We start from the raw sequence: 12306 nt of genomic DNA on the forward strand, positions 1-12306 counted from the left end.
GGAGCACAGAAGACAGGACCACTATGGGAGCCAACACAGGGAGGATGGCCCCAAGGCCCTAAGCTTGTCCTTCTCTGACTCCTCCCTGAAACTCAACCACTTTCTTCTACCTACAAAATATAAGTTCCTCCACAGCTGAGGGCTCTGCATGCCAATGCTGGAGCCCCTAATTTGCTCTGCATGGTGTGAATGGGGTCCATTGTTGCTGATGGTTTGAATGAAGACCCTTTCTGCAGCTCAATAGAGAACAACTGGGAGAAGACTGTCCTATCTTGCTAAAAGTGTGTCAGAATTGGATTCACACCATGGTTTGAGAAACTCCAAAGTTACTGTTCTTTTTGTGTCACTTGTGGTCATCAATCTTCTTTTTTCTCCCTGCTGTGCCTAATGGATCAGCCCATTTTGTAATGCAAATTCTGCAGTCCATATAGTCTTCACAGGTTGGGGGCATAGTCCACAGGACACCCCTCCCCTCAGACCTGAGATGCAGGCTCCAGAATTCCCAGACCACCAACACTTTTGATCAACTGACTATGGATGTGGGAATTCCCTCTATCTGCTTAAGTTTCACCAAACCAACTCGTAGAACTCAGGAAAGTGCCATACACATGAATGATTTTAGATTTGACAAGTCAAAGGAAGAAATGCATAACACAAAGTCCAAGAGGATCCCAAATATGAAGTTTCCATGTCCTTAGGATGCATCACCAACCAGGAAGCTCACCTGAGCACAAGTGTCCAGGGTTTTCTCAGGGTTTATTATGGGGGCCTGTTTGGATTGTTGATTGAATCATTGGCCACACTGAACTTAATCTCCAGCTTCCTTCCCTCCTTCAAGGTCAGCCCATCACTTGGCTCAAAGCTCCAACCCTCTAATCACAGACTTGGTCTTTCCAACTTGAAAGCCTGAAACATGGTTGACCAGGACCCATCCTGAAGTCATCTAGGGTCCCTCTCCATTCATTAGCATAGATTCAAGTGTGGTCCAGGTACCCACCATGAATTTGAAAGGCAATCCTATCACTTGGGAATTCCAAAGGTCTAGAGGCTCCTTCCCCAGAACCAAGGCCAGAGAATAGCCAGATTCTTTACCATACAACCTCAGTGACCAGAGGTAGTCATGTTGGTAGTTTCCCTGGAGCATCAGGTTTGTCCCTGATAAGAATCTTCCCAGCACTGGACAGCCTCCCAAAGAGCGTGTTTGGGCTTAGAGATCTCCCAAGTTCTTCATTTTCTGGGGCTGAAATCTATCTTTCTACGGGCATCTGTTAAGCTAGGAGTTATGAATTTCCACTCCAAGGACCTAGAGTTAGGACCTCTACAGAATCGTTCCCTTCCAAGAAAGAAACCTGGAAATTTCTTGCCCAGAGCAGGTCCTGGAAAGTTTCACCAACCATGAAACGGAGAGCTGGACTCTGTCCAACCCCTCTCAGACACCTCGGAAAGCAGCAAGGCTCTGTCTGGCCTGATAGAAGTTTTATTTATCCCCTTGATATAGTATCTTTCTTTCACATGTACTAGGTCCTATAGGAGTCTCTCCTCTCTTTTTATTTTGTAATTATTTCAAATTTAACAAAAAATTGGAAAAAGCAGTGCTAAGAATCCAAGTCACCTTCACTCTGGTTCCACAGTTTTTCAATGTCTTCTGTTTTATTTACTAGCTCTTTTTCTTCTTAAGCACATTCATTCAAGCATGCCCTTCATCTTTTTATAAAACTATTTGAGGGCAAGTTGTAGCAATGTTGCCCATAATTAAAATGCTCCAGTGTTTATTTTCCCCAAACAAGGGCACTCTCCTGCCAAGTTCTGCTACAGCCATGTAAATTGGGAAGTCAGTGTTATTCTGATACCACCACACAACCCACACCCCTGACACCATCATTCAGCCCATATCCCTGACATCACTGTGCAACCCACAAACTCCATCTGACTGACCCAGCCATGTCCATGTCCCTCAGTCCAGGAGCATACATTGCTGTCATATTTCTTCTGTTTTCTCCAATGTGGAAGAGTTCCTCAATCCTTTGTTCCACAGGGAGTCTGGGGAGACCCCTCACCCTGGGTCTCATCACCAGACTTGGGCCTTAAACTCTTGGCAGGAACATCTCAGAAGTGAAGCTGAGCTTTTCTTGTCGCATGGAGGCAGGAAGCATGCCAAAGCTGCCTGTCCTAAACTGGGAGCTGCTAACCTAGACAACTGGGACATTCATGTCTGCCAGGTTTTCCTTTGTATTTGGTTGGTGTCTGAGGAGCAATGCCCTGAAACTGTCAATCCTCTGCCCACCATCAGATCTCCACTCTCCAACTTCATCATCCTTTGATGAACCATGCACTGATTAACCAACACTGAGCTTGTTGCCAAATGGTGATTTCTATTTCCATCCTTTTCTTTACATTTACTAATTGGCCTTCTACTAATTACATCCCATGGAAAAAAATAGACTTCTATTCAGAGTCTATTTTTTTCCATGGGATGTAATTTCTATCATTATATGTTAATACTTAGGTTGTCCCAGATTTGGCCATTCTGGGTCCCTTCAAGCTCATTCTGTCTCATTGTCATATATTCCCAACATCCTCTAAACATTTTCTCTTTTCCTGGCACAAAAATGATGTTTCAGGCTCATCTTGTACTTTTCCCTTTTCTTCTGCCCCAGCTCTGGAATCACCCATTTCTCCAAGGAACCTTAGATAACTTTCAGTGAAGAAGAGTATTTATCTGTAAACTAAGACTTGGGTGGTTGGTTTGCAAATCACTATGGAATGTCCTTGCCCCTAAGCCCTTTCAGTAAACAAAGCTCAGTCTCTTTCTCTCTCTTTGTCTTAAACTATGAGTCAAACACTATTTCTAATTTCAGTTCCTTATACGGGGTCCTCTCTAGCCTTTTCCTCTCCATAGTCTGTGTACTCCTTCCAGCAGTAAAAGTTTCCCAGCATCCTCATAGATTTCTTCTATGTTCAGCCCCCTGTATGGAGCCAATCTCCTAATAACTAGCTGACTCTGCACTGGGCCCTCAGCCTCACCACTTTGACCTTTGTCCATGCTACCACCTCCTAGGGAAGGAAAAAGAAAAGAAAAAGAGGAGTAGAACAGGAGGCTCCAAAACTTTGTTTTCCCAATCTAGTTTATGAAGCACCAGACTTTGCATGAGGTTGTTGTTAAAACAATGTTTCATTTTTTGTGTGTTTTTAGTATTTACCTTGAGTCAAGTGATAGTCTAAAGAGTTCTAACTAATTTCTCACAAAACCATTCCAAATACTGTCATCTTCCCCATGTTCTAGATTTAAAAACAAAAAATAAATAAACAAAAACCTATTCCAGAGAGCCTCAGTGTTGTCCAAGGACATCTAGCTGGGTACTGGTGAGTGGTTGGGCACTGCTAGAGTGGCACCAGGGCTTGCTATTCCTGATAGTTGCTATGTTGCTGTCTGGCTGTTAGTGACTTGAAAGGAGCTCTCAGCTCCCCAGGCCTCTTCCATTTGCAGAGGACACAGATTTGTTCATAAAATAGCACAGAGATTTCAAAAACAGTGAAATAGCTTGGTTGGACTCATCTTCCTGCAGGTAACAATGATAAAACCAGGACAAAATTTTAAAGCCATCTCTAAGGACTGAAGAGTGCCTACAGCAAGCAGTGACTAAGAAGGACATCTGCTCTTGTGACATGGACTGTGATGAATAAGTGGGAGTGCCTGGCTTTTCTTTGGAGGACACTATCCAGTCTGGGAGGGGCACAGAAAGAAAGCAGCAGCCTTGCTAACCCGAGGTGTAACAGCTTAGAACCCGGGGCCAGCAGAGCAGCAAGAAGGGAGTCACAGAAAGGGTGAGCAAAATGAATAATCGACTTTTAAAAATCCCAATTTAAAAAGCATCAAAATACACCAGCCACTTAGGACTAAAGCCTATAACTGGAAACTATAAAGCATTACTTAAAGAAACTAAAGAAAATCTAAAGAAACAGAGAGATACCATGTTCAGAATTGGAAGATTCAGTACTGTTAAGAGATCCGTCCCTGCGTCCCCACCCCATTAAACTAGAGATTTAACACAGTCCCAATCATAATAATGCTACAAAGTTCTGGAAAAAAACAGGGAAAGCTGTTTTTAAAATCAATATGGACATGTGAAGATCTAAAAAACCAATAATCTTGGGGAGAAACAGAAGATTTATCCCATTTGACTTTAAGATCCCTAAAACTACAGTAATGTGTACATTTATGGTATCAGCGAGGTGTGAAGAAAGATCATTAGAAATGAGTCAGAATTCAGAAACAGACCTAAACTTAGATAGCCAACTGATCTTTTACAAAGACAGGAAAACCATTCATTTGGAAAGGAAAGTTAACAACCAATGCAAATGACTGTAGAACTATATGAACAAGTATTTTATCCCTGCCTCACACCACACAGAAACATTCATTTAAAATGCATCAAAGACCAAAAAGTAAATATTAAATCTATGAATCTTTTTTAAAAATATTTTTTAGTTGTAGGTGGACACAATGCCTTTATTCTTATTTATTTATTTTAATGTCGTGCTGAGGATCAAACCCAGTACCTCACCTATGCTAGGTGAGCACTCTACCACTGCTCCAAAACTATGACTCTTATAAAAGAAGACACAGTATATCTTCATGAGCTGAGGCAGGTGAAGATTTCTTAGGATGCAGAAAGCACTAACTATAAAAGGAATTTTTGATAAATTATAGATACCGAGACCCTAATATGGAAATGATTACAGATCTGGAGAAGAAATTAGTAAAACAGATCGTACAAAGTACTTTTAGCTAAAATGTATAAAGATCTCCTAAAACTCAATCACAAAAACACAACATAGAAAAAAGGGCAGAAGACTTGAACAGACACTTCATAAAGAAGGAGTGTGAATGGCCAATACACACGTAAAAATGTGATCAATGTCATTAGCCATCAGAAGATGCAGATCAAGGCACAATAATATACTACTAACCCTGCCCCTCAAGTGGTTCCCACACTGATCTGCTAATACATGCATGCCATGCCTCAATTTCCCTACTGAGATGACTCATATTATAAAGATTGACAGCACCCAATGTTGGAGAAGGTGCAGGGTAACAGAAGTCTCGTGTCACGATGGAAACACAAAAGTGGAACAAGTGTGGCAGTTTCTCGTAAGGCCACACATACACTGACCTAATAATTCTACTCCTTGGTGTCTATTCAAAGGCCATAACAGCATCTACATGCAAAAATACTTGTAAATTAGTTTTCACAGCAACTTAATTCATAATGGTCAAAATTAGAAATAGCCCCTATTTCCAACACTAGGGGGCTAAATAACTATATTGTGTTTTCTTTATAAAGTAGAACATCACCATTAATAAAAAGAAACACATTACTGATATATACAACAATGTGTGTGTATGGGGGGAATTTCAGATATTGTCCTCAGTGAAAAAAACTGGGCAAGACACAAAAGAATGGCACCTATGAAATGATCCCACTGTGAAGTTCTGGAGGGGGTGGTTCCTGGGAGGGAGAGGTGGGAGTGAGCCACGAGGGATGACTGAGGAGAGAGAAGAGAGAACTTTCCAGGGATCTGGAAAACTGCCTTTCTTAATTGGTGTGTGGGTTTCACAGGTGCATTCATGTGTCAAAATCATACCGTTAAAATTTGTGCATTTTAATTTATATAAGTTTCACCTTAAAAGAAGAACCACAAAATAAATTAATAGTTGAGTCACAGTTGGAGAGTAGGGGGTGGCACAGATGAAGCAGGAGGGGCAGAATGTTGGTCATTGCTGAGGCTGGGTCGTGTGTACAAGGGAAGCTATTATGCTCCTCAGTTTACCTTGCATATGTTAAAGATTTTCAATAATAAACAGCACAGGGGGCCCAGCCCTAAGGAAATTAGACATTAGCCTAATCGGTTTTAACTGGGGAGAGGGAATGCTCTCAGTTTAAATACCTGAAGTGGGAACTCCAGGTGGGGCTCAGGAGGGAAAAAAAAAGGGGTTGGGTACCATATCATGAGGACCTTGTGGACAGAGTGGTATAGATGAGTGGTATAAGTGGGTGGAGAGTGAAAAAACTGTCTACTTCACATCCTCTTACCCACATCCCTCTCCCAGTGGGTACCCTAGGTCAGAGCCCTCTTCCACATCCTGAGCCTCAATTCATTTCCATGCTGATTTCTTACAACTGATGACATGTGCATGCTGTTCCTCAGTTTCCCCAGCTCTCTCACAGAGCAGTAGTCAACTTCTCTGCAGTAGTCAACTTTCTCTGAGGGGAAAGGGAGGTTTTAGGCTGAGGGTCTTCTAGCATCCTGGTAGGAGGTAGCTGGACCCAGACACGTGTGTGCTCTGGCAGATGAACAACTGGGCATTCCTTCATAGTTGTATTATTTTAATATTAGTTTAACATTCTCCTAGTGGAGATAGAAAGAAACAGATTTTCTTCTAAGAAAAAAAGATGTCATATCTCCTTCTTTTTGTTCCAATTAAGAGATTAGCTGCATTTCATTTACTAAATTAGAGAACTTCTTGGGAGGCATGGTAAAAAATAACAACAAAAAAAATCATGAAATCTAAATGATAAACTGCCTCTGCTCTTCCTGGTCAGAACAGCAACTGCCTGGGCATAGATCCATCTCTCACACTGCCAAGCCATCCAACAGGATAGGTCAGTGCCTGTGGGCTTCTAAGTTTGCATCTGAGCCATCTCTCTGCTGTCAAGAGTGAGCTCCAATCACCCATTACGTGTGGAACCACATGAGAGGCCTGAGGAAAAATATTGCAAAAGTGATGTCAGAACAAGGCAAGGCCTCAGAGGTTCACATCCAGGCAGCCAGCTGCCCAAGTGTCCCTCCTGTCAATTCAGCTCTGGCTATGGCCAGGAAGCTAGGACATCAGGCTGTGGGTAAGTGGCCCAGTTAACTAGAGGCTACCTTTCTTGTCATATCTTCATTTCCTATGACCATCCTTCTTGTGTAGAGACTGTGCCACTTGCTCCCTTGAGGTGAGTCTTGTCCTTCTGTATTGCCCTCTCCATCATCCCAGTGAATCAGCTTGGCCTAGTAGAAATCTAGAGTCCAGCAGGCCAGGGTTCAAAAATCCCAGCCTAATGCCATGGCTTGTGTGACCTACATCAGTTTCCTCTTTGTCACACAAGGACAGTGACACCTGCTTGTTTCCCCATGTTGTACAGATTCAGTGAAATCATGTGTGTAAAGTATCTAGCAGTGCCTGGTCCGGTACTCAGTAAGGATGGTGAACTTGGGAACCATTAAGAAGGTGCTTTTTACATGGCATGTGCTCAGTGAGTATTAACTGGTTCAACTGGAATGCAGTGCAGAAGCACAGAACCTGTGCTGTCTCCTCAGTTCTGTCTCTGTCTCATTCTGGCTAAATGAACAGCATTTGTTCATTCACAACATACAGCTCACTGTGTATCACATCTTGCACTAAGTGCTAGGGAATCAGAAATAAGTACATCGTTAAGGCAGAATCCCACCCCAGAGAATCACAACCTGGGGAGCCCAGCAAGGAACACCCCTGAGTTGTGTCCCTCTCTTCTCTGCAGGAAATCATCACCTCCATCCTGCTAAGTGGGCAGATTGGGCCCAACATCCAGCTGACTGAGTGCTATGGACTGAGGCTAAAGCACATGAAGTCAGATGAGATCCACTGGCTGCACCTCCAGATGAAGGTGGGTGAGGTGCAGGACAAGTATGAATGTCTACACGTGGAGGCCAAGTGGAGGTAGGAATGTGGGGTGGGGAGGCCCTGGAGGTCCTCCCCACAGCACTCCCCATCCTCAGAATCTTCTAGAAAATCCAAGTGGCATCCTAGACTTAGACCTCCTACAATATCTAATGCATGCATTTTCAAAGCCTGACGTGGACTCACAGTAAATCTGTATCCAGAAATGTCCCCAGTTGGGATACTGTAGTGCTATGGTGAAGGGGAGCAAAGGATAGGGAGGATGGAGGGACCCACTTCCTCCTCGAGATTCGAGCTTCCCTGCATCACCCAGAGTCTGACCGCCTATCACAGGTATGAGCTTCAAATCCTCTACTTGCCGGAAGGCTTCATGGAGAGCCTGAAAGAGAACAGGACCACGCTGCTTTATTTTTACCAACAGGTAAAAAGTTCCTCCAGAGACCCATTGCACCCTCCAGGCCAAGTGTATCCATCCTCTAGTAGGAAGATGGAAAGACAAAGCCCAGGTTTGTCTTTTTTGCTATGCCTGAGGATCATTGTCAACTGTTCCAACCTTGGTGCAGACCAACCTGTTCCATAAGCTCCCAGCTCCTTAGGACTTCCTTGGCTTCCCAGGTGATTGGGCTAATGAAGAAGGTTAACATACAGGCCCTGGGGTCTTTCATACCTAGTTTTTAGCCAGCTCTGCCATTTACTAACCTGGTATTCTCAGAGACTTCATTTACCTGCATGAAACTGTCTCCTCATCTATAAAATACTAATACCTACTCAATGGGGTTATTGTGAGGATAAAATGACATCATTGGCACTGTGCAGGTAAGCTGTCTCTGGGAAGATGAGACCCCTGGTTTGGAGCACCTGCCAATTCCCATGGTGTAAATGCTCCCGCCAAGACCTGATTCAAGCTACCAATGGGATATTCACCCGTTCACAAAACTTCTAAAGATGTGATAACTGGCTCTCTTGAACAATTCCCAAGCCTCTTTGACATGCCATAGCATTAAATATGTGCCCAGCACCTGTGTGAAGATCTGCCAAGGAAGAGTGAGCTACTGCCATTATTTTTCAGCTAGTCTCAGCTGCATCTCCCCTCTGGTTTCCTGGAAACTAATCCAGACATTTCTTGGACCATGGATGGCATTTATTCCTACCTATGAACAGGGCTTTGGAAAAATTAATGACTCCTCCCCAAATCTGGGGGGGGGATCGGTTCTCTCCAAATTGGGATGGGGTGAAGACTCTAAAGCAGGGAGAGAATGTGTATGAAAGTTCACCTGTGAAGGGGCTCAGGGGACCATGGGGCAGAGGCAGAGCCAAGAGGGAGCTCCCATCCTGCTCTCCATCCCTGCTCAGTGCTTGTCTGTGGTTGGGTGAGCATGAGATGGCTCGGAGGCAGAGGTGTGTCACCTCCTGGGGCCTCTGCTCAGGGAAGGGGAAAATGAGGGCATGAGTCTGACCTGTGATCCTTCTCTTTCCAGCTCCGGAATGACTACATGCAGTGCTTTGCCAGCAAGGTCAGTGAAGGCATGGCCCTGCAGCTGGGCTGTCTGGAGCTCAGGTAAGTGGCCTCAAGGTCTCACCTGGGAGACCTGGGCCAGAGGCTGGCCTGGACTTTCGAGCATCTATGCTGGAAGTGGGAGTGGGCATGTGAGAGCTGAGAAGGGGAGGAGAGGAAGCCAGCAGAGTGGGCCTCTGAGGTGCTCGCCATCTGGTCCTTGGAATAAATGGGAGAGAAGGACCAGCTCCCTCTGTTCAGTCCCCACCCCCTGCCCTGCCCTTGCCTCTGGGCTGCCTGCTTCTCCCTCTGTCCTTTTCAAGTGTTTCTGCAAATGCTTCAGAGCACAAGGCCAGGCCCTGGGGCTGTTGGAATGTAGGGGTCCCCATCTGTGCTGCCCACTATAGCACCCCAGCTCCAGGAGGTACTCTGTGTGGAATTAGCACAGCATTCGGCAATGTCCTCAAGCTCACAATGTTTGGGAGGTGAAAGATGTGTACACAATTAATCATAATACAAGGCAGAACGAACATGTACCACTTCCAAGTGAAGCCATTAACCTTGCCTGCAGGCAGCAGGGAGAGGGGATTTGAACTGCTCCTGGAAGGAAAAAATACCTATTGGTTGGCAGATAATGGCACCCAGTGGGACATGCATTCTAGCCCGCCCAGGGATGGAGGAAGAAAGGCATAGACTAGAGAATGGGGGTGGGGTGAACTTGGAGAGCGAAGATGGCTGGCATGTAAGAGGCCATGATAATGGCAGGCTAATGACATCATTCGGACAACAGACACCATGTGCCCTGGCCTGCCTTCCAGGAGTCCTGCAGCCCTATACCCTGCCTGGCATCCTATAGTCTTTCCCTCTGGAGTTAGACAGTTCTAAAGAGCTTATCTTTTCCTTTTTGTGGGTGGATCTCACACTTAGGGCTGTGGTATCACTTGGAGACTCCAGTGGATCACCTGTCAGTCATCACTTAGTGAAAGCAGCCCAAAGGGAATCCATTTGCATTCCACTTCATATTTTTACACCCTCCAGTCATCCCCAAACTGTTATTGGTTGTGGCTTCAGTGCCAGGGGCTGTGCTAAGAGGCTGGAGGACAAGGCTCTGGAAGAGAGTGCGGTCAGGAATGGGCAGGCTAGAGAGGCTGCTCTCTGATCAGCCCAGGATTGCTCCCAGGTCTGTTTCCTGAAAAGAAACAGCCTCATGTCTCCTGAGTCTCAGGAGCATCAGATAGAGGTTCCTATTCTTACTGGTGACCCCTGAGGTCAGGGGGTGTGCTGATGGGGAAAGGGCATGGGAAACACCTACTTTGTAAAACTGATAGAAGATTTTTCAGGTCTGATCATTTTTAAATGAAAAGGGTAGATAGAATGTGGCTGTATGTGAAGTTGGGCTATTTTAAACTGAAGTTTTGACTATTGTCACTAACAGAGTCAGATATGGTTCTGAAAATCATACCATGAAGTCAACTCTTCCAGAGATGTCTCTTGCTTGAAAATCATGGGTAACAGTCCCTTGTCCTGTTAGCATCACAGATTATACACTTTGCCTATGGATAACGAAATCACCAGGAAAAGAGTATGCATTGTTTCTTGGTGTATAAAAGAAGTATGGTAGGTGCAGCAGACATGAGATTAGGGACATGAATCCTCTGTGGACTCAGATCAGATCCTATCCAGAGAATTGAATGTAATGATGTACAGCACAGGTCAGAAGCTGGGCTTTCTGGGCATGCATCCTGGGGCTTGCATTGACTCTGTTATTCTGGGCAAGTCGTCTGATCTCCCTGTGCCTCAGTTCCTTCATCTGTAAAATGGGAATGATGGAACAACTTCACAGGGTTGTTAGGAGGAATTAGTGAGTTACTATATTTCAAGTACTTACAATCATGACAGGGACTAAAGTGTTCTGTGACTGTGTATTTACTTGGCTGACATTTTTCTCTCAACCCTTATTTTATTTACTTATTTGTCTCTAATAGACTTTTGTTCAGAGAAGTTTTAGATTTGCAGCAAAAGTGAGCAGATGGCACAGAGTTCTCTTGTGCCTCCTCTCCCATACCAGCACAGCGCTCCATCATTGACACTCTGCGAATGTGGACCAATTGCTCTGCTTGATGCATCATTATCACACAAACGCCACAATGCACATGAAGGTTCTCTCCTGGACGTGCACATTCTCAGGGTTTGGACAAATGCTTGCATCCACCACTATGATATCAAACGGGCTAGTTTCACTGCCCCAAAAATGCTGCATGTCCCCCCTCTTCATCCCTCCCTCCCACTTATTCCCAGCAACTGCTGGGCTTTATATTGTCGCCTTGTTTTGCCTTTTGCAGAATATCATATAGTTGGAGTGCAGCCTAACTGATGTTTTATTGATCTAGTGAAGATGCTTTACAAATGCCAACTATATTATTTAATCTAAATCTCCTGCTCTAAGTTAAAATGTGAAACTCATGGCCTATATGCTAGAAATAATTTTGAGGAAACAAATGATTTGTCCCCCTGTGGCATCTTAAACAGACTCAGTTTTCCCCAGGTAGGAAGACCTCCTGTCTTTCTGTGCCTGGAGTTCAGTGGCCTCCATTCACTGGGTAGCTCCATCCCGGTGTCTCCCAGCATGCTTATTTTCTTGTGAGTGACAGCTACTTACGTTGCTTGACAATATATTCAAAGACACCATTTATTAAAAATTGTTCAGGACATAATATTTTATTTTTTATGCTTCTATTGGAGGTTTTTTCTATAATTTCATGCTTTAGATGTTCTTGACCCTGTGATATGAAAATATTTTCCTAGATTTCTTTTTCTAGCTTTATAATGGTTTGATTGCTTATATTTATCTATGTTTAATCTATATTTATATTTGTCTATATTTAGAAAATAAATATTCTAGATAATAGTTTGAGGTGAGGATCCAACCTTCCTATTTTCTAAACAGGGTGATCGGTCTGAGCTCATTGCTTTGAGGTCATAAGTTACTTGCTTCTCTCGCTTATAGTATTAGTAGCACAAAACTGGTCCCAGACGTCTATAGGACACCTGGCTTAAAGAATTACTGAGTTATTATTTTTTTCTTCTTGGTACTAGGGATTTAACC

The 12306-nt window shown here is 44.1% G+C and overlaps 1 pseudogene; it reads left to right on the plus strand.

The window, feature by feature from the left end:
* Nucleotides 1–12306, plus strand: part of LOC107161029 — a 49869-nt pseudogene that overhangs the window by 12998 nt on the left and 24565 nt on the right.

This window comes from Marmota marmota, unplaced genomic scaffold (genome assembly GCF_001458135.2).
Source record: "Marmota marmota marmota unplaced genomic scaffold, marMar, whole genome shotgun sequence".
Lineage (NCBI taxonomy): Eukaryota > Metazoa > Chordata > Mammalia > Rodentia > Sciuridae > Marmota > Marmota marmota.